At 41.7% G+C, this 17,831-nt stretch overlaps 1 protein-coding gene across 25 annotated transcripts in view; it reads left to right on the forward strand.

Annotated features, from left to right (window-relative positions):
* Positions 1–17,831, forward strand: part of LOC138842975 (zinc finger and SCAN domain-containing protein 30) — a 140,390-nt gene that overhangs the window by 106,890 nt on the left and 15,669 nt on the right. For 9 of the 25 annotated variants that reach the window (XR_016214579.1, XR_016214577.1, XR_016214581.1 and 6 more), the window contains exon 2: positions 14,285–14,378. The exons of the other annotated variants lie outside the window; for them this stretch is intronic. The gene's annotated coding sequence lies outside the window, so the exon portion shown is untranslated. The remainder of the gene's footprint in view (positions 1–14,284; positions 14,379–17,831) is intronic. 25 annotated transcript variants of the gene reach the window in all.

A 17,831-nucleotide genomic window follows, 5' to 3' on the forward strand; every position in this document is an offset into this window, starting at 1 on the left:
ACTTGAAACAATAGAAGGGATGAATCTGAGGGGTGATAGACTTGTGCAAATAAATGTTTCCTGAGTGCTGACTGTATGTTCACATTCCAGGCACCTGAATTTATCAGTGAATGAAACAAAAATCACTGCCCTCATGGAGCTTACAGTCCTGAGGTGAGGAGACAGAAAGCAATAAGTAAATGACATAATAAGTTAGAAGGTGATAAATATGAGGGGACTTCAAAAAGTTCATGGGGATAAAAGGTAAGATTATTTTGGTGCAAAATTTTTTGAAATCATGCATAGTTTTTTTTTCTAACATACATTTTCCATAAGCTTTTTGATGAGCCCTCATATTGCATGAAAATAAACTTATATTTTTAATCCATTTTCCATGAGCTTTTTGAAACACCTTCACCCCCATCCCCCACGCCATGCCCATACCTTGGCAGGGGAAAGAGGACTAGGAGAATTGGAGGGAGAGTGGTTGCATGTTTAAATGAGCATACAGGGCAGGCCTTGCTGAGAAGAAATCATTTGATAGAAGAGAGGGAGGTGAGGGAAACATGGCTGTCTGGGGGAAGGCCGCTATAGGTGGGGAGAAGAACTGATGCAGATGGCCTACGGGAGGGCCGTAAGGAATGGGCACGTGGCCATTATAACTGAAGCAGACTGAGCAGGAGGAAGAGGTAAGAAATGAAGTCTTTTGTTGGTATCTGATTGAAATGGGGAGTAGTAGCCCTGATTTAAACCAGATTTAAACAGGGTCTCTTGGCTCTTCAGGAGGCAAAGATAGAGGCAGGGAAACCATGTAGAGGGACCCTTGGGTAACTGAGGTGAGAACTAGTGGTGCCACTGGGAAAGTGGAAAGGAAATGGATTCCATTCTTGACAGGCTTTTTTCCTGATGGTGCTCTGATAGCCACCAGGATTTTCTGACAGATCAAATATGTAGTCAGTGGGTCAGCTAGGACACTAAGGTTTTTGTCTTGAACAGCTACAGGGATGGAGCTATTAGCTGATAACGGGAAGCTTATAGGGCAGGGTTGGATAGAGAGAAATCAGGAGTTCAGTTTGGAATATGCTAAGCTTGGCTATGCAAGTGCAGATACTGAATAGATAGTTGGTATCAGCCTGGGGTACAGGAATGAGGTCTGAGTTGAAAATATAAATTTGGAAGTTATGGACGTATGACAAGAACCAAAAGACTGAGCCCTGGGACCTTCCAACATCACAGAGGAAAAGCAACAAAGAGACGAAGGAGTAAAGTGATGGGTAGAAGAGCAATATGATGTGTTTAACTGTAGAGAAGGGTTAATCATCAACTGAGATACGAGAACATGAAGCCTTGAACATGAAGCAGAGAATCTAGATGTTGTAGATGTTGAGACTGAGGTATAAACTGATAGCAGTCGTCTGAAAAGACTTGATGGTAAATATTTCCTGTAGTATCAGTTCCTTGATTCAGTCAGTTTCTTTTTTTTCCCCAAAGAAACCTTTTACTTAAGGAAAACAAACTTCATGCATTTCATAAATACAACTTGAGGAACAGTGATTCTTTTTTTATAATTTGTTTTTTAAGGAATACAAATTAAATAAGTACAACTTTGGGAATATAGTTATTCTTCCCACCATAGCTGCCCTCCCACCCACACTCCTACTCCCCCCTCCTCCTCCCTCTCCCCTTGCCAGTCCCATTCTCCAATAAGATTCATTTTCAGTTAACTTTGTACACAGAAGACCAACTCTATATATGTAAGTATTTCAACAATTTATGCATGCACACACACACACTCAAAACTGTTTGAGAACTGGTTTTACAGTTAGTTCTCATAATACAACTCATTGAGGGCAGAGGTTCTGCGTGGAGGGTTAGTGCATAGTGACTCCTGTTGTTAATGAGCTGCCTAGGCTTTGGAAGCTTTGGAGTCCACAAACTCTGTCAGTATTTGGACAAGGCCATAAACAAAGTGGAAGTTCCATTCTTTAGAGAAGAGTATCCTTCTTTGGCCACTCAAAGATCCTTCATGTAGAACACTTTCTGCCACAGTGTCATGGCTTTCTATGCCTGAAATCCTCTCAACGGAATTCTCAGATAGACCAGGAAGCATTAAGGGCTGATTCTGAGGTCAAAGTTTTACTTAAAGTGATTGTCATATTCTATGAGTCTGCTGTGTGGACTGCTTCCCACGTTGGAACATTCTCTCCTTTTTAATTCTATTTATTATTATTACCAGGCACTTGATCATATTTGTATGATCACTTTAACACTTGAGCCTATCTATATGCTCACTTTAACACTTAATATGGTGACTTCAACAATTAAGATGGCATTTTTACATCAAGCTTAATGGGATTTGGAGTTCCATGACAAATTTTTTTTAAACTTTTATTTAATGAATATAAATTTCCAAAGTACGATTTATGGATTACAATGGCTTCCCCCACATACCGTCCCTCCCACCCACTACCCTCCCCTTTCCCACTCCCTCTCCCCTTCCATTCACATCAAGATTCATTTTCGATTATCTTAATATACAGAAGATCAGCTTAGTATACATTTAGTAAGGATTTCAACAGTTTGCTCCCACACAGAAACATAAAGTGAAAAATAATAGATGATTTTTTTTAATGATGATGAAATCAGATCAGACCTATTCCATGACAAGTTTTTAAACTGTATCCTTAGAAGTAAGTCTGTAGGAATGTATGCAGAACTATACAGCTTTACAGGTACAAACTTCCTCCTCCATCTCTTATTTCCACTCTTTTTTAAAATTTATTTATTTTTTGACAGAGTGGACAGTGAGAGAGAGAGACAGAGAGGGAGGTCTTCCTTTTGTCATTGGTTCATCCTCCAATGGCCGCCGCGGCCGGTGCGCTGCGGCCAGTGCATCGCACTGATCCGAAGCCAGGAGCTGGGTACTTTTCCTGGTCTCCCATGTGGGTGCAGGGCCCAAGCACTTGGGCCATCCTCCACTGCCCTCCCGGACCATAGCAGAGAGCTGGCCTGGAAGAGGGACAACTGGGGCAGAATCCAGCGCCCTGACCAGGACTAGAACCCAGTGTGCCGGTGCTGCAAGATGGAGGATTAGCCTATTGAGCCATGGCGCCGGCCTATTTCCACTCTTATTTTTTACTGAGATCCATGTTCAATTGGCTTTATACACATGATTAATTCTATGTTAAGTAAAGTGTTCAACAAATAGTATGAAGAAAAAAAACCCAAAAATGAAACAGTTCTTTGACAGTCAAAACAGGGACAGCTCAAGTCATTCCTTCTTGAAGTGATAATTTCTCTTCTACAGATTTAGATCTAGGTGCTCTGTTCTCACAGATCAGGGAGAACACATGGTATTTATACCTTTGGGACTGTTTTATTTCACTAAGTATGATGTTTTCCAGATTCATCCATTTTTTTTTTTGCAAGTGACCAGATTTCATTTTTTAAAAATGCTGTGTAGTATTCCATAATGCACATATCTCATAATTTCTTTATCTAGTCTTTGGTTGACTGGCATTTAGGTTGATTCCATGTCTTAGCTATTGTGAATTGAGCTGCAATAAACAGGGGGGTGCAAATAACTCTTTGATTTGCTGATTTCATTTCCCTTGGGTAAATTTTCAGAAGTGGGATGGCTGGGTCCATATGGCAGATCTATATTCAATTTTCTGAAGTATCTCACACTGTTTTCCAGAGTGGCTTTACCAGTTACATTCCCACCAAACAGTGGTTTAGGGTACCCTTTACCCCACATCCTAGCCAGCTTTTATTATTTGTTGATATCTGTATGAAAGCCATTCTAACTGGGGCTAGGTGAAACCTCTTTGTGGTTTTGATTTGCATTTCCCTGATGGCTAGTGATCCTGAACATTTTTTTCATGTGTCTGTTGGCCATTTGGATTTCCTCTTTTGAAAAATGTCTATTTAAGTCCTTGACCCATCTCTTAAGTGGGTTGTTTGTTTTGTTGTTGCAGAATTTCTTCATCTCTTTGTAGATTCTGGTTATTAATCCTTTATTAGTTGCATAATTTGCAAATAACTTCTCAAATTCTGCCAGTTGCCTCTTCACTTTCCTGTTTCTTTTACAGTATAGAAGCTTCTCAGTTTGATGTAATTCCATTTTAATTTTGGCTTTGATTGCCTGTGCTTTTGGGGTCTTTTCCAAGAAGTCTTTGTGCCAATGTCTTGCAGGGTTTCCCCAATGTTTTCTGATAATTTGATGGTGTCAGGTTGTAGATGTAGATCTTTAATCTATGTTGAGTGGATTTTTGTGTAAGGTGTAAGGTAGGGGTCTTGCTTCATACTTTTGCATGTGAAAATTTAGTTTTCTCAGCACCATTTGTTGAAGAGACTGTTCATGCTCTAGGGATTGGTTTTAACTCCTTGGTAAAATATAAACTGGTTGTAGATGCTTGGATTGATTTTTGGTGTTTCTATTCGGTTCCTTTGCTCTATCCATCTGTTTTTGTTCCAGTACCAGGCAACTTTGATTATAACTGCCCTGTAGCATGTCTTGAAATTTGGTATTGTGATGCCTCTGGCTTTATTTTTGTTGTAGAAAATTGCTTTAGCTATTTGAGGTCTCCTGTGCCTCCAGATGAATTTCAGCATCCTTTTTTTCCAGATCTGAGAAGAATGTCTTTGGTGTTTTGATTGGTATCACACTGAATCTGTGAATTGCTTCTGGATGAATGGACGTTTTGATGGTATTGATTCTTCCAATCAGTGAACATGGAAAATTTTTCCATTTTTTGTATCTTATGTTTGTTTCTTTAGAGTTTTGTAATTCTCATCATAGAGATCTTTGACGTCCTTGGTTACATTTATTCCAAGTTATTTGATTTTTTTTTGGTAGCTACTGTGAGTGGGGTTGATCTTAGAAGTTCTTTCTCAGCCATGGCATTGTCTGTGTATTCAAAGGCTTTTGATTTTGTGTATTGATTTTATATCCTACTTTGCCAAATTTTTCTATGAGTTCCAATAGTCTCTTAGTGGAGTTCTTTGGATCCCCTATATAAAGAATCATGTCATCTGCAAATAGGGATAGTTTGACTTCTTCTTTCCCAATTTGTATCTCTTTAATTTCTTTTTCTTGCCTAAAGGTTCTGGCTAAAACTTCCAGGACTATATTGAATAGAAATGGTGGAGTGGGCTTTCTTGTCTGGTACTGGTCTCAGTGGGAATGCTCCAACTTTTCCCATTCAATATGATGCTGGCCAAGGGTTTGTCATACATTGCCTTGATTGTATTGATGAATGTTCCTTCTATACCCAATTTGCTCAGAGTTTTCTTCATGAAAAGGTGTTGTATTTTATTAAATGCTTTCTATGCACCTTTGAGAATATCATATGGTTTTTGTTCAGCAGTTTGTTAATGTGATGTATCACATTAATGATTTGTGAATGTTGAACCATCCCTGCATACCAGGAATAAATGCCACTTGGGTGGACGATCTTTCTGATGTGTTGTTGGATTCCATTGGCTGGAATTCTGTTGAGGATTTTTGTATCTATGTTCTTCGGGGAAATTGGTCTGTAATTGTCTGTCTTTGTATCTTTTTCAGGTTTAGGAATTAATGTGATGCTGGCTTCATAGAAAGAATTTGGGAGGATTCCATCTCTTTCAATTATTTTGAATAACTTGAAGAACTGGAGTTAGTTCTTTAAATGTTGGTAGAATTCAGCAGTGAATCCATCTGGTCCTGGGCTTTCCTTTGTTGGGAGCACCTTTATTACTCATTAAGTTTTAGTCTTGGTTATGGGTCTGTTTAGGTTTTCTATGTCTTCATGGCTCAATTTAGATAGGTTGTATGTGTTCAGGAACCTGTCTATTTCTTCTAGTTTTCCCAGTTTGTTGGCATACAGATCTTTGAAGTAATTGCTGATGATTCTTTCATTTCTGGGGTGTCTGTTGTTAAATTTCTTTTTTCATCTCTAATTTTATTGATTTGGGTCTTCTCTCTCCTTTTTTTTTTTTTTTGGTTATTTGGGCTAATGGTGTGTCAGTTTTGTTTATTTTTTCAAAAAAACCAGCTCGTTTTGCTGATCTTTTGTTTTTATTCTATTTTGTTGATTTCTTCTCTAATTTTAATTATTTCTTTTCTCCTCCTAGTTTTTGGTTTGGTTTTCTGTTTTTCTAGATCCATGAGATGCATTGATAGCTCATTTATTTGGTGCCTTTCCAATTTATTTTGTAGGAACCTATTGTTATAAACTTTCTTCTTAATCCTGCTTTTGGTGTATCCCGTATGTTTTGATGTGTTGTCTTCTTCATTTGTATCCAGAATTTTTTTGATTTCTCTTTTGATTTCTTCTATGACTCAGTGTTCATTCAGGGGCATGTTGTTGTGTCTCCATGTATTTGCATATGTTCAAGAGATTCCTGAGTTGCTGAATTCCAGCTTCATCTCATTTAGGTCTGAGAAGATGCATGCTATGATTTCAAATTTTTTTTTTTTGTATTCACTGAGACTTGCTTTATGGCTTAGTATGTGGTCAATCCTAGAGAATGTTCCTTACACTGCTGAGATGAATGTGTATTCTGCAACTGTAGCATGAAAAGTTCTGTAGATATCTGTTAGGTACATTTGGTCTACAGTGTCAATTAAATCTGCAGTTTCCTGTTGATTTTCTGTCTGGTTGATCTGTCCATTGCTGAAAGTGGAGTATTGAAGTCCCCTGATACTTTTGTATTGGAGTCTAAGTCTCCCTTTAAATCCCTTAACGTTTCTTTTAAATAGCCAGGTGCCCTGTTATTAGGTGCATATATGTTTATAATAGTTACATCTTCCTGTTGAAATGACCCCTTAATCATTAAATAGTGCCCTTTATCTCTTTTACTAGTTTTGTGTTTGTTTATTTTGTCTGATGTTAGTATGGCTACACCCGCCTTTTTTTTTTTTTTTTTTTTTTTTTTTTTGGTTTCTGTTGTCATTGAATATATTTTCCATCTGCATGCATCTTTGTTGGTAAGATGTGTTTCTTAGGCCAGTGCCGTGGCTCACTAGGCTAATCCTCTACCTTGCGGCGCCAGCACACCGGGTTCTAGTCCTGGTCAGGGTGCCGGATTCTGTCCCAGTTGCCCCTCTTCCAGGCCAGCTCTCTGCTGTGGCCAGGGAGTGCAGTGGAGGATGGCCCAAGTGCTTGGGCCCTGCACCCGCATGGGAGACCAGGAGAAGCACCTGGTTCCTGGCTTTGGATCAGCGTGGTGCGCCGGCTGCAGCGCACTGGCTGCAGCGGCTATTGGAGGGTGAACCAACGGTAAGGAAGACCTTTCTCTCTCACTGTCCACTCTGCTGGTTAAAAAAAAAAAGATGTGTTTCTTGTAGTCAGCATATAGGTGGGTTTTGTGTTTTCTCCATTCAGCCATTCTGTGTCTTTTAACTAGGGATTTGATCCATTTACATTTAAGGGATTATTGATAAATAACTACTTTGCTCTGCCATTTTCCCAAAGATATTCCTAAATTATATTTGGAATTTCCTTTGATCTTTACTGAGAGATTTTCTTTGTTTACCTTCTTTCATATTGATGATCATGTTTCTGTGTGTCTATGTGCAACATATCCTTAAATATCTTTTGCAGGGCTAGACTGACAAATTCTTTCAATTTCTGTTTGTTATGGGAGGTTTTTATTTCACCTTCATTCACAAATGAGAGCTTTGCAGGATATAATATTCTGGGATGGCAGTTTTTTTCTCTTAAGACCTGGACTATCTCTCTCACTGCTCTCTCCTAGCCTGTAGGGTTTCTGATGAGAAGTCTGCTGTCAGTCTAATTGGAGATCCTCTGAAAGTAATCTTGCATTTCTCTTGTGCACATTTTAGAATCTTTGTTTCACTGCCTTTCACATATATTTCACAATGTGTCATGGTGAGGATCTTTTCTGGTTATGTCTATTGGGAGTTCTGTGTGCTTCCTCTACTGGATGTCCCTTTCTTTCTCCAAACCTGAGAAGTTTTCTGCTATTATTTCACTAAAAAGTCCTTCTAATCCTGTCTTTTTCCATGCCTTCAGGAACTCCTAGAACCCATGTTTTTTTTTTAATATATATAGTATATACTATATATTTTTTTATATTATATATATATTATAAATAGTATCCTGTAGAATCCCAGCAGTGTTTTTTAGTTTTCTAACTTTCTCTTTTGTGTTTGGTTTGACTGTATACTTTCCTGTGCTTTGTTTTCTAAGTCTGATATTCTCTCTTCTGTATCACTGATTTCTGTTTCTGCAGATCTCCACTACATTTTTATTTGTTCTATTGAATTCTTCATTTCATTTTGACTCTTTAAGATGTCAATTTCATGGGAGAAATTTTCTTTCATGGCCTGCATGGATTTTAGTAGCTTATGCATTTGCTTTTGATTACTTCTATGTAATCTTTTGATCAATTTTTTGAGTTCCATTTCTTGTATTTCTTCTATCTCCTTGTCTTCACAATCTATTATCAAAGTGTCATGGAGCATCATGTTTTCCTTATTCTTGTTTCTTAGCTTGGTGTGTTTGTTGTTTGGCATTTGTTGAGATAACTTTTAGTTTCTTCTTCTCCCTCCTCCTCCTCTCCCTCCTCCTCCTCTCCCTCCTCCTCCCCCTCCTCCTCCTCCCCCTCCTCCTCCTCTCCCTCCTCCTCCTCTCCCTCCTCCTCTCTCTCCTCCTCTCCCCCTCCTCCTCTCCCCCCTCCTCCTCTCCCCCCTCCTCCTCTCCCCCCTCCTCCTCTCCCCCCTCCTCCTCTCCCCCTCCTCCTCTCCCCCCTCCTCCTCTCCCCCCTCCTCCTCTCCCCCCTCCTCCTCTCCATCCTCCTCCTCTCCATCCTCCTCCTCCCCCTCTTCCTCCCCCCTCCTCCTCTTTCTCCTCCTCCTCCCCCCTTCCTCCCCCCCTTTTTTTTTTGCTGTGGCAGCTTTTATCATTATACTATGACTCTGTAGATAAGTGGAATGTTTGCATTCAGTGAATCTCTAGAGGCTTGTAGTGTATATGGCTAGAGAGCTCTGTTCAGGTCTCTGGGGTTAATGGTTTGGTATGGTAATTCTCTCTCTTTCTCTCTCTTTCTCTCTATCAAAAGGGAGATATATTCTGCTCAGCTGAGCTCTCATCAATGGAGACCAGAGCCTGAGCTCTAGCCCCAGTGGGTATAATATTTGTCTGCTCTGTCCCAAGGACCACACAATGATCTATGCAGTCCTCAGTGTAAGTTCAGATTCCCCAGCAATGTCTCTCACCAGGTAACCAGGAACCCCTGAGCTTGTGGCATTTCCCACTGAGACTGCTCAAAGTCCCAGCCACATTGTGAGTCCTCCCACACACCTTCAATTTTTTTCCCCACAGTCTGGGTTCAGAAGCTTCACACAGTCACAAGCTCCTAGTCCTTGTTATTTCTCCCCACCAGAGTCAGGAGTTTCCACTTGGCTGGTTTCCAGGCACAGACATGAGCTGGTGCAGCTGTTATGTATATCCAAAATAGTGCCTGCTTTATTGTCTTGTTACAGTACACCTTTGTAAGGTGATCAGAGAGAGAAACATGTCTGTAATGTACCCCCACCACCACCTTTTTGTTCCCTCTAGTTTGGCTGGTACACTTTCCCCCATGGGGCTCCAAGCCTGGTTCCCTCTAGGCTCTTCCTGCCACTTTTTCACCAGTGGCTTAGCCTGCTGTGGTTGGTTTCACTGCATTTTCCACTGCTGGTGTGTAGGCTCTCAGCTGTTGGAGTTCCGAGGTGTGGGCACCCATGCCCTCCATGTAGGTCCACTGTGTCCCTCTAATTTTGGTAGAGTTTCCTCTGCCATTTTTTTCCTAAACTCTTCCCTGAGACTACACTATCTCCACTTAAAAAAAAAAAACTATCTTCTACTGGGCTAGAGCAGTAAGCTCTCTCCCTGCTCTGCCATCTTGGAACTCCAGGAATCTCCCATAGGTTTTGATTTGTTATACTGTCATCTCCATTTGTTTCCAGAAATTTGATTTCTCTTGATTTTTCCTATGGCCCACTGTTCATTCAGGAGCATGTTGCTCAGTCTCCATGTATCTGCAAATGTTCTAGAGATTCCTGAGTTGCTGATTTCTAGCTTCATTCCATTGTGTCAGTTAGCATGGACTATCTTTTTCCATTCTTTGACTTTTTAGTCTGTGTGCATCTTTGTTGGTTGAGATGTGTTTCTTGTAGGCAGCAGCAAATAGATGGCTTATGTTTTTTAATCCATTCAGCCAGTCTGTATCTTTTTACTGGAGAGTTGAGGACCTTCACATTCAAGTTGACTATTGATATGTAATAGCTTTGCCCTGCCATTTTCCCAAAAATATTCCTATTTTTTACTTTGTTTCCTTTTGAACTCTGAGTGGTTTTCTTCCTTTTCCTTCTTTTGTAGTAATGACCATGTTTTTGTGTTTCTGTTGTGCAGCATATCCTTAAGCATCTTTGGTAGGTCTAGAAGTGCTGTGACAAATTCAATTTCTGTTTGTTGTGGAAGGTCTTATTTCACTTTCATTCACAAATGAGAACTTTGCAAAGTAGAGTATTCTGGGTTGACAGTTTTTTTCTCTTAAGATTTGGAATATATCTCACCATTATCTTCTAGCCTGTAGGGTTTCTAATGAGGAGACTATTGTGAGTTCTATTGGAGATCCTCTGAAAGTAATCTTGCATTTTCTTGTGCACATTTTAGAATCTTTTCTTTATGTTTTACTGTGCAGAGTGTGATTACAATGTGTCATGGTGAAGATCTTTTCTAATCATGTCTATTAGGAGTTCTCTGTGCTTCCTGTACTTGGATGTCCCTTTCTTTCTCCAAATTGGAGAAGTTTTCTGTTATTATTTCACTAAAAAGGCTTTCTAATCCTTCCTCTTTTCCTATGCCTTCAGGAACTCCTAGAACCTGTATGTTGGGTTATTTGATAGTATTCTGTAGATTCCCAATAGTGTGTTTTAGTTTCTAATTTCCTCTTTTTTTTTTTTTTTTTGGTTTGACTGTATAATTTCTTGTTCTTTGTCTTCTAAATCTGATTTTTTTTTTTGCTTCTCCAATTTGGTAGTTACGACTTTTCATTGCATTTTTTGTTCTATTGAATTTTTCATTTCATTTTGATTTCTCTTTAATGTCTCAATTTTTTGGGATAAATTTTCTTTCATGTCCTGTATGGATTTCAGTAGCTCATGCATTTGTTTATGATTACTTCTATGTAATCTCATGATCAATTTTTTTGAATTCCATTTCTTGCAATCCTTCCATCTCATCTTCACAATGTAGTATTGAAGTGTTGTGTTCTTTTGGGGATGTAATGTTTTCCTTATTCTTGTTTCTTGAATTGGTGCATCTATTGTTGAGCATTTGTGGAGATATTCTCTCTCTCTCTCTCTCTCTTTTTTGCTGTGGTGGCTTTTTTCTTTGTACTATTCTCACGTAGATAAGTGGAGTGAATATCTAAAGGCTTATTGTGGATGTGGCCAAGGAGCTCTGTTAAGTTCTCCAGGGTAAAGGGTGTGTCTAAGGTGACACACCCAGGTTCCGTGGGGTAAATCTCTCCTCCTCCTTTTTTTTTTTTAATCAGAAGGGAAGTTTATTCTGCTCAGCTGAGCTCCTCTCAGCAAAGGAGACTAGTGCCTGAGTGCTAGTCCCAGTGGGTATAATATTCACCTGCTGTACCCCTTGGATCACACAAAGGATCTGTGCAAGCCTCAGTGTAAGTTCAGATTCCGCAGCAATGTCCCTCACCACGTAATCAGAAGCCCTGAGCATGTGGAGCCTCCCACAGTGACATCCAATGTCCTAGCCACACCATGAGTCCTCCCATACAGCCTCAGTTTTTTTCACAGTCCCAGCACAGAAGCCTCTCAGTCATGAGCTCCCAGCCTCCTGTTGGTTCTCCTCACCAGACTCAGGAGTCTCCACTTGGCTACTTGCTGGGCTCTGACACAAGCTGGCACAACTGTTATGTATGTCCAAAATGGTGCCCACTCTATCGGCTCGTCATAGGATGCTGTTGTAAAGTCATTGGGGAGAGAGAAATGTGTCCCTCCTTTTCTTTTCCTTTTTCTAGTTTGGCTGGTATACTATCCCCTGTGGAGCTCCAAGCCGGATTCCCTCTAGGCTCTTACAGTTTTAGCACCAGCAAGTTGGGCTGCTGCGGTCTGGTCTCACTTCACTTTCCAACGATGGTGCTGAAGCTCTCAGCTGCTGGAGTCCTGAGTTGTGGGCATCCGTGCCCTCCATGCAGGTCCACTGTGTCCCTCTAATTTCTCTAGAGCTTCCTCTGACATTTTCTCCCTAACTCTTCCCTGAGACTACACTCTTTCCCCCTTTTTTAAAACTATCTTCTCCTGGACTAGAGCAGTAAGCTCCCTTCCTACTCTACCGTCTTGGAACTCTTAATCAGATTCTTTACAACTGAGAAAATTTTTCAAATGTGCAAGGTTCAGAAGTATGCATCACATTCTACCATGGAATTTGATAAAATGTGGTGTTTCATTCTGAATAGTTTAGAATAGCAAGGTCTTCATCCATTAGAGCAGGCATGCACTTCTGTGTAGCATTTCAGAACCTCCCACATAGTTACATGCCATTCCTTACAACTTAGCTTCACTCACAAGCTTCATAAGGAAGAGGTGTGGCTTCACAAGCCAGACTTCAGGACAGATCTTCCTGACTTCCAATTCTGGCCTCATGCTCTTTAGTTTTTTTTGGTGTGATCAACTGTCTTGATTGTTGGCCTTTAACTCATTGGGAGCTTGGGTTTTCTTATTGCGATGTGTATTATGAAATTAAAGACCAATAATTCCAAAACGATGCGGAAATAATGTATATTATATAATTATTTAAAGATTTATTTATGTATTTGAAAGGCAGAGTTACAGAGAGAGAAGGAAGGATAGAGGGGAGAGTTCCTCCATTTATTGGTTCACTGCCCAGATGGCTACAATGGCCAGGAGCCCAGACTCTGCCACATGGGTGCAGGTGCCCAAGCACCTGGGCCATCTTCCACCACTTTCCCAGGAGCATCACTGTGGAGCTGGATTGGAAGAGGAGCAACCAGGACTCAAACGGTTGTCCATATGGGATGCTGGTGCCACAGGCTGCAGCTTAAGCCACTGTACCACAGCACCGGCCCCTGAAATAATATATTTTTAAATTCAAGTGTATTGAAGAAACTTCTAGGGGCTAGTACTGTGGCATAGTGGGTAAAACCACCACCTGCAGTGCTGGCATCCCATATGGGCACCAGTTTGAGTCCCAGCTACTCCACTTCCAATCCAGCTCTCTGCTATGGCCTAGGAAAGCAGTAGAAGATGGCCCAAGTCCTTGGGCCCCTGCACCCACGTGAGAGACCTGGAGGAAGCTCCTAGATCCTGACTTAAGATCAGCTCAGCTACAACCATCATGGCGATCTGAGGAGTGAACCAGTGGATGGAAGACCTCTCTCTCTCCCTCTCTACCTCTCTCTGTGACTCTGTCTTTCAAATAAATAAATCTTGCGGAAAAAAAAAACATTCTAGAGAAGATGTGGAAGTTCAACAACAGCATCCTGCAAGAGAGCTAGGAGGAGGTTTCTGACACTTCTTCTACCACGCAGACTCCATGTGTGTCTCCCTTAACCTGGATTCCAGCATGGTGCATAATTTGACCTCCTCTTTTTGTGACTATTTGATAACTGCTGACTGAACTGGGGCTTCAGAGAAGTCACTAAGTGTTGGCGTTTACTAACTTTTGAAACCTGCTTTGACTCTCCTGGTCCCATTTTCTTTGTTGCCATTGTGATCCAGGTTCTCCAGCTCTGTCAGAACTGCAGCAGGAAATTCAGATTTAACCTCAAGAGTCAATGTTTTGTCTTGTGTCTCCTCTAATTTAACACAGATGTTAGGATGGCTATATTTTACTGGAACATTTATTGAATTTCTGCCTTACTCCCCTTCGTTTTTTTTTTTTTTTTAATGGGAAACAGCTAGCTCCAGTGTTCATTAAACTCAGAATACAAGTTGCAATCTTGAGCATGTACGTGGAGAGAAGATATATTTAGATTATTTACTTAGATTACAAACCCTTAAACTGTTCCACTATTTGAGGGAGAAACTTTCCCTTCCATAAAAAGACATTGAAAAATAAACAAAACAGTACTAAAAATGAAAAAAGTGTTTAAGAACTGAAAAAGTAGCCCTTCTAACTGCCCTTCTTTTGGCTGGTAGGAGTGTCAGTGCATTACCTGGGCGTATGTAATATGAGTGAGACATCACTCTTAACTGCTGCGTTCTAACTGCATAATGCCTATGTTTTCTGCTAAAAAGCTTATTTTACTTTAAATTGCACTGTTTCAGAGAATTGCACAGACCATCTGGATGGCTCAGTATCCCTGAGAGTGCTTAATTTCATCTCAATGCCGCACACATCCTCTTTGGGTCAGCTGGTCAGGTAAGTGGCCAGCGACTCTAACAGCAACCATGAAATCCAGCTGCTTTGGCCACAATGCTGCATTTGCCTGTCAGTATTGGATTCACACTAAGATGAGGGTGTGAGATTATTCATATGTTTTTAGGTATTTTTTGTTTATCAGCCCAGTGACACGATTTGCTGCAAACAGTCCAAGCGTATATGTCCCAACTATATTTTGACACTTTTTAGATGTACTTGATTGCAGACATTGTTGTTTATTGTGTTATTGAGGAAAATAAACAGAAATCTATGTCCTTAAACCAATCACTGATTTGTTTACTCCAATAGAGACAGCTAATCATGAAACAGAACTGTGGTCAGATGGAATGGCTGCCTCCCATGGGGCGTAGGGAGCCCTCAGTACGAGCAGCTGAGTCACTGGCATCACTGTGGCACGTGCTCACGTGACCATGTGGCAGGGGTCTCACAAAGACACACGTGCACTGAGTGGGAGGTCGGTCTCAACATCCACGGCTCCCCCTCCCTGCCGGATGCTCTGTTAGGGCATTTGACTGAGTCCCGTCAGGGCTGGCAGTGTCTGGAAAGCTTGATTATGCAATGAGTGATTTGAAGTCCTGTTCACATCTGGTCCATTGTGTGCCGGTGAACCTGCTAATGATTACATGTATACACTTGGCCATGATACACAGAATCAGCCTTCTGGGGCGGGGAGGAACATTTATAATCATTTATTGTTTTGGCATTGAAGTTTCCTTTGAAATTAAAGATTTCTATCATGCATTCATTGGGAATGAGCTGGGCATCTGGTTTTAAGAAACCCAAACAACCTATATTGGCTGGAAACAGTGGTCAAAACAAAATACAAAGTTCCTATCTCTTCCTCCCTACAGCAGCTCCTCCCCCTAACTAGCATACTTCAAAAAGTTCCTGGAAAGTGGAATTAAAAGGCAAGTTTAGGCAGGTGGTGTTGTGCAGCAGTTAAACTGCTGCTTGGTCTGCGTCCCCTCCCATAGCAGAGTGACTGGGATTGAGTCCCACCTCTGCTTCTGACCCTGCTAATTCACACCAGGGGAGACAGCAGCGATGGCCCAAGTACATGAGTCCCTGCCACCCATGTGCCACCCAGATTGAGTTCATGCCTCCTGGCTTTGGCCTGGCCTGGCCCTGGCTGGACTTTTGGGAAGTGAATCAGTAAATGGGAAACCTCTTTCTCTCTTCTGCCTTTCAAATACATGAAAATAAACATAAATAAAAGGTAACTTTATTTTGGCACAACATTTTTGAAATCCATTCATGTTTTTTCATAATATGTATTTTTCCATGAGTTTATCTATTTTTTTATTTTATTTATTTTTGACAGGCAGAGTGGACAGTGAGAGAGAGACAGAGAGAAATGTCTTCCTTTGCCGTTGGTTCACCCTCCAATGGCCGCCGCGGCCAGCGCGCTGCGGCCGGCGCACCGCGCTGATCCGAAGGCAGGAGCCAGGTGCTTCTCCTGGTCACCCATGGGGTGCAAGCACTTGGGCCATCCTCCACTGCCTTCCCGGGCCACAGCAGAGAGCTGGCCTGGAAGAGGAGCAACCGGGACAGAATCCGGTGCCCCAACCGGGACTAGAAAGAACCCGGTGTGCCGGCGCCGCAAGGCGGAGGATTAGCCTAGTGAGCCGCAGCGCCAGCCAAAAATACCTTTTTTTTAAACTCCGAATTGCTATGGATTTCTTACCTTGACTCAGATTTTGCATAGCATCTACATGTAATTTTAAACCTAAAATGGTGAAATATTAGTTTCTAGAGGAAAGAGTAAGAGGTTGTTGGTTCAGATTGACTTGAATATAAAGTTCAGCTGTGAAACTCAGCTGTTGTATGGCTGTTTCCAACTTCTCAGATTTTTGGGAAAAATGACACAGAGCTATGTGAGATTCTGCTTGCTCGACCTGTGCCCAGAGAGCCATCTTTCGTAGGACGGATCACTCTGCCCAGGTGGGCCTGGAGCATTCAGTGAAGCAGGTTAAAAGCAACGTCAGAACCTCTCACATCCTCTTTCTTCACCTGTGATCTTGGCTTGGACCATGTTCAGCAGTCTGCAGGAGATCCGAGGCAGCAGAGGCTGAGTAGTGAGTGGGGAGAGACCAGGATTTGCTCAGCAATGAGGACCTTGATGTTCTTGAAAGATGGTACTTAGTTCAGCTACTGCCACTGGGCAAAGCAGAAAGCATAATTAGGCTTCTGAGAGTTAGTACTACCTCCAGAAGGCCTTCTAACACACACTTTTGTTTTTCTTCTGGGGCACATCTGAAGAAACCCCTGGAGAAAGATAGGTTTTATCAGGCTTTGTTTCCTTAGTGTCTCTTGTTTTTCTCTCTGTCCTCTCTGGGTGCCTTAGCCCATGTGACATGTTGCCAGGCAATCCAGGCTGTATTTATATCTGATGTTGCTGTCTCCAGAATGAGTTAAGGATCTCAGGGTCTTTTTTTTAAAAAAAAAATTATTTATTCATTGGAAAGAGTTACAGAGAGGAGAGGCAGAGAGGTCTTTCATCCACAGGTTCACTCCCTAATTGGCTGCAACAGCTGGAGCTGCACCGATCCGAAGCCAGGAGCTGCTTCTGGGTCTCCCATGCCAGTGCAGGGGCCCCAGGAGCTGGGCCATCTCCCACTGGTTTCCCAGGCCATAGCAGCGAGCTGGATTGTAAGTGGGGCAGCTGGTACTTGAACTGGAATCCATATGGGATGCTGGCACTGCAGGAGGCAGCTTTACTCGCTACGCCACAGCACAGACCCAGGATCTCAGGGTCTTCATGACATTATTGCCCTGGCAGAAGCTCTTCCACAGTGGTGGTGTGAATCAAGCTTGCACTGATGAATCCAGGAAATATATACACTGCATATTAAATGGTGCTTGATCTTTTGGAAGGACAGCTTTAGGCCTTCAGGTTTGGGGAATGACTAATGTTGTCTCAAGATGTTCTGAGCTTTGAGGATCCTATTTAAAAACAGGGAGTTTCTATGGGGTGGTATATAGAATATTTTCAGAACTGAAGATCTTGGATTCATGGAAGTTGAATTTAATTCAGGTGACTTTAGGTGTTTCCAAATTTGTACCTGCTACTGATTAGAAGTTTTTTTTTTTAATATTAATTATTTTGAAGTCAGAGTTACACAGAGAGAGAAGGAAAGGCAGAGAGAGAGAGGTCTTCCATCCACTGGTTTACTCTTCAGTTGGCTGCAAAGGCCAGAGCTGTACCGATCTGAAGGCAGGAGCTTCTTCTGGGTCTCCCACGTGGGTACAGGGGCTCAAGGACTGTGGTGGAATGAGAAGGCCATGCCAAGATGGCTGCTGGCCACAGAAACTGCCTGGCAACAGGCTGTGATTAGATGGCTTTGGAAACTGCCTGGCAATGGAGCCTGACTGGCAACAGGCTGTGATTGGATGGCTTCGGAAACTGCCTGGCAACAGAGTGTGATAGGTTAG

Source organism: Oryctolagus cuniculus, chromosome 10 (genome assembly GCF_051225735.1).
Source record: "Oryctolagus cuniculus isolate XC-2025 breed Fujian yellow rabbit chromosome 10, ASM5122573v1, whole genome shotgun sequence".
NCBI lineage: Eukaryota > Metazoa > Chordata > Mammalia > Lagomorpha > Leporidae > Oryctolagus > Oryctolagus cuniculus.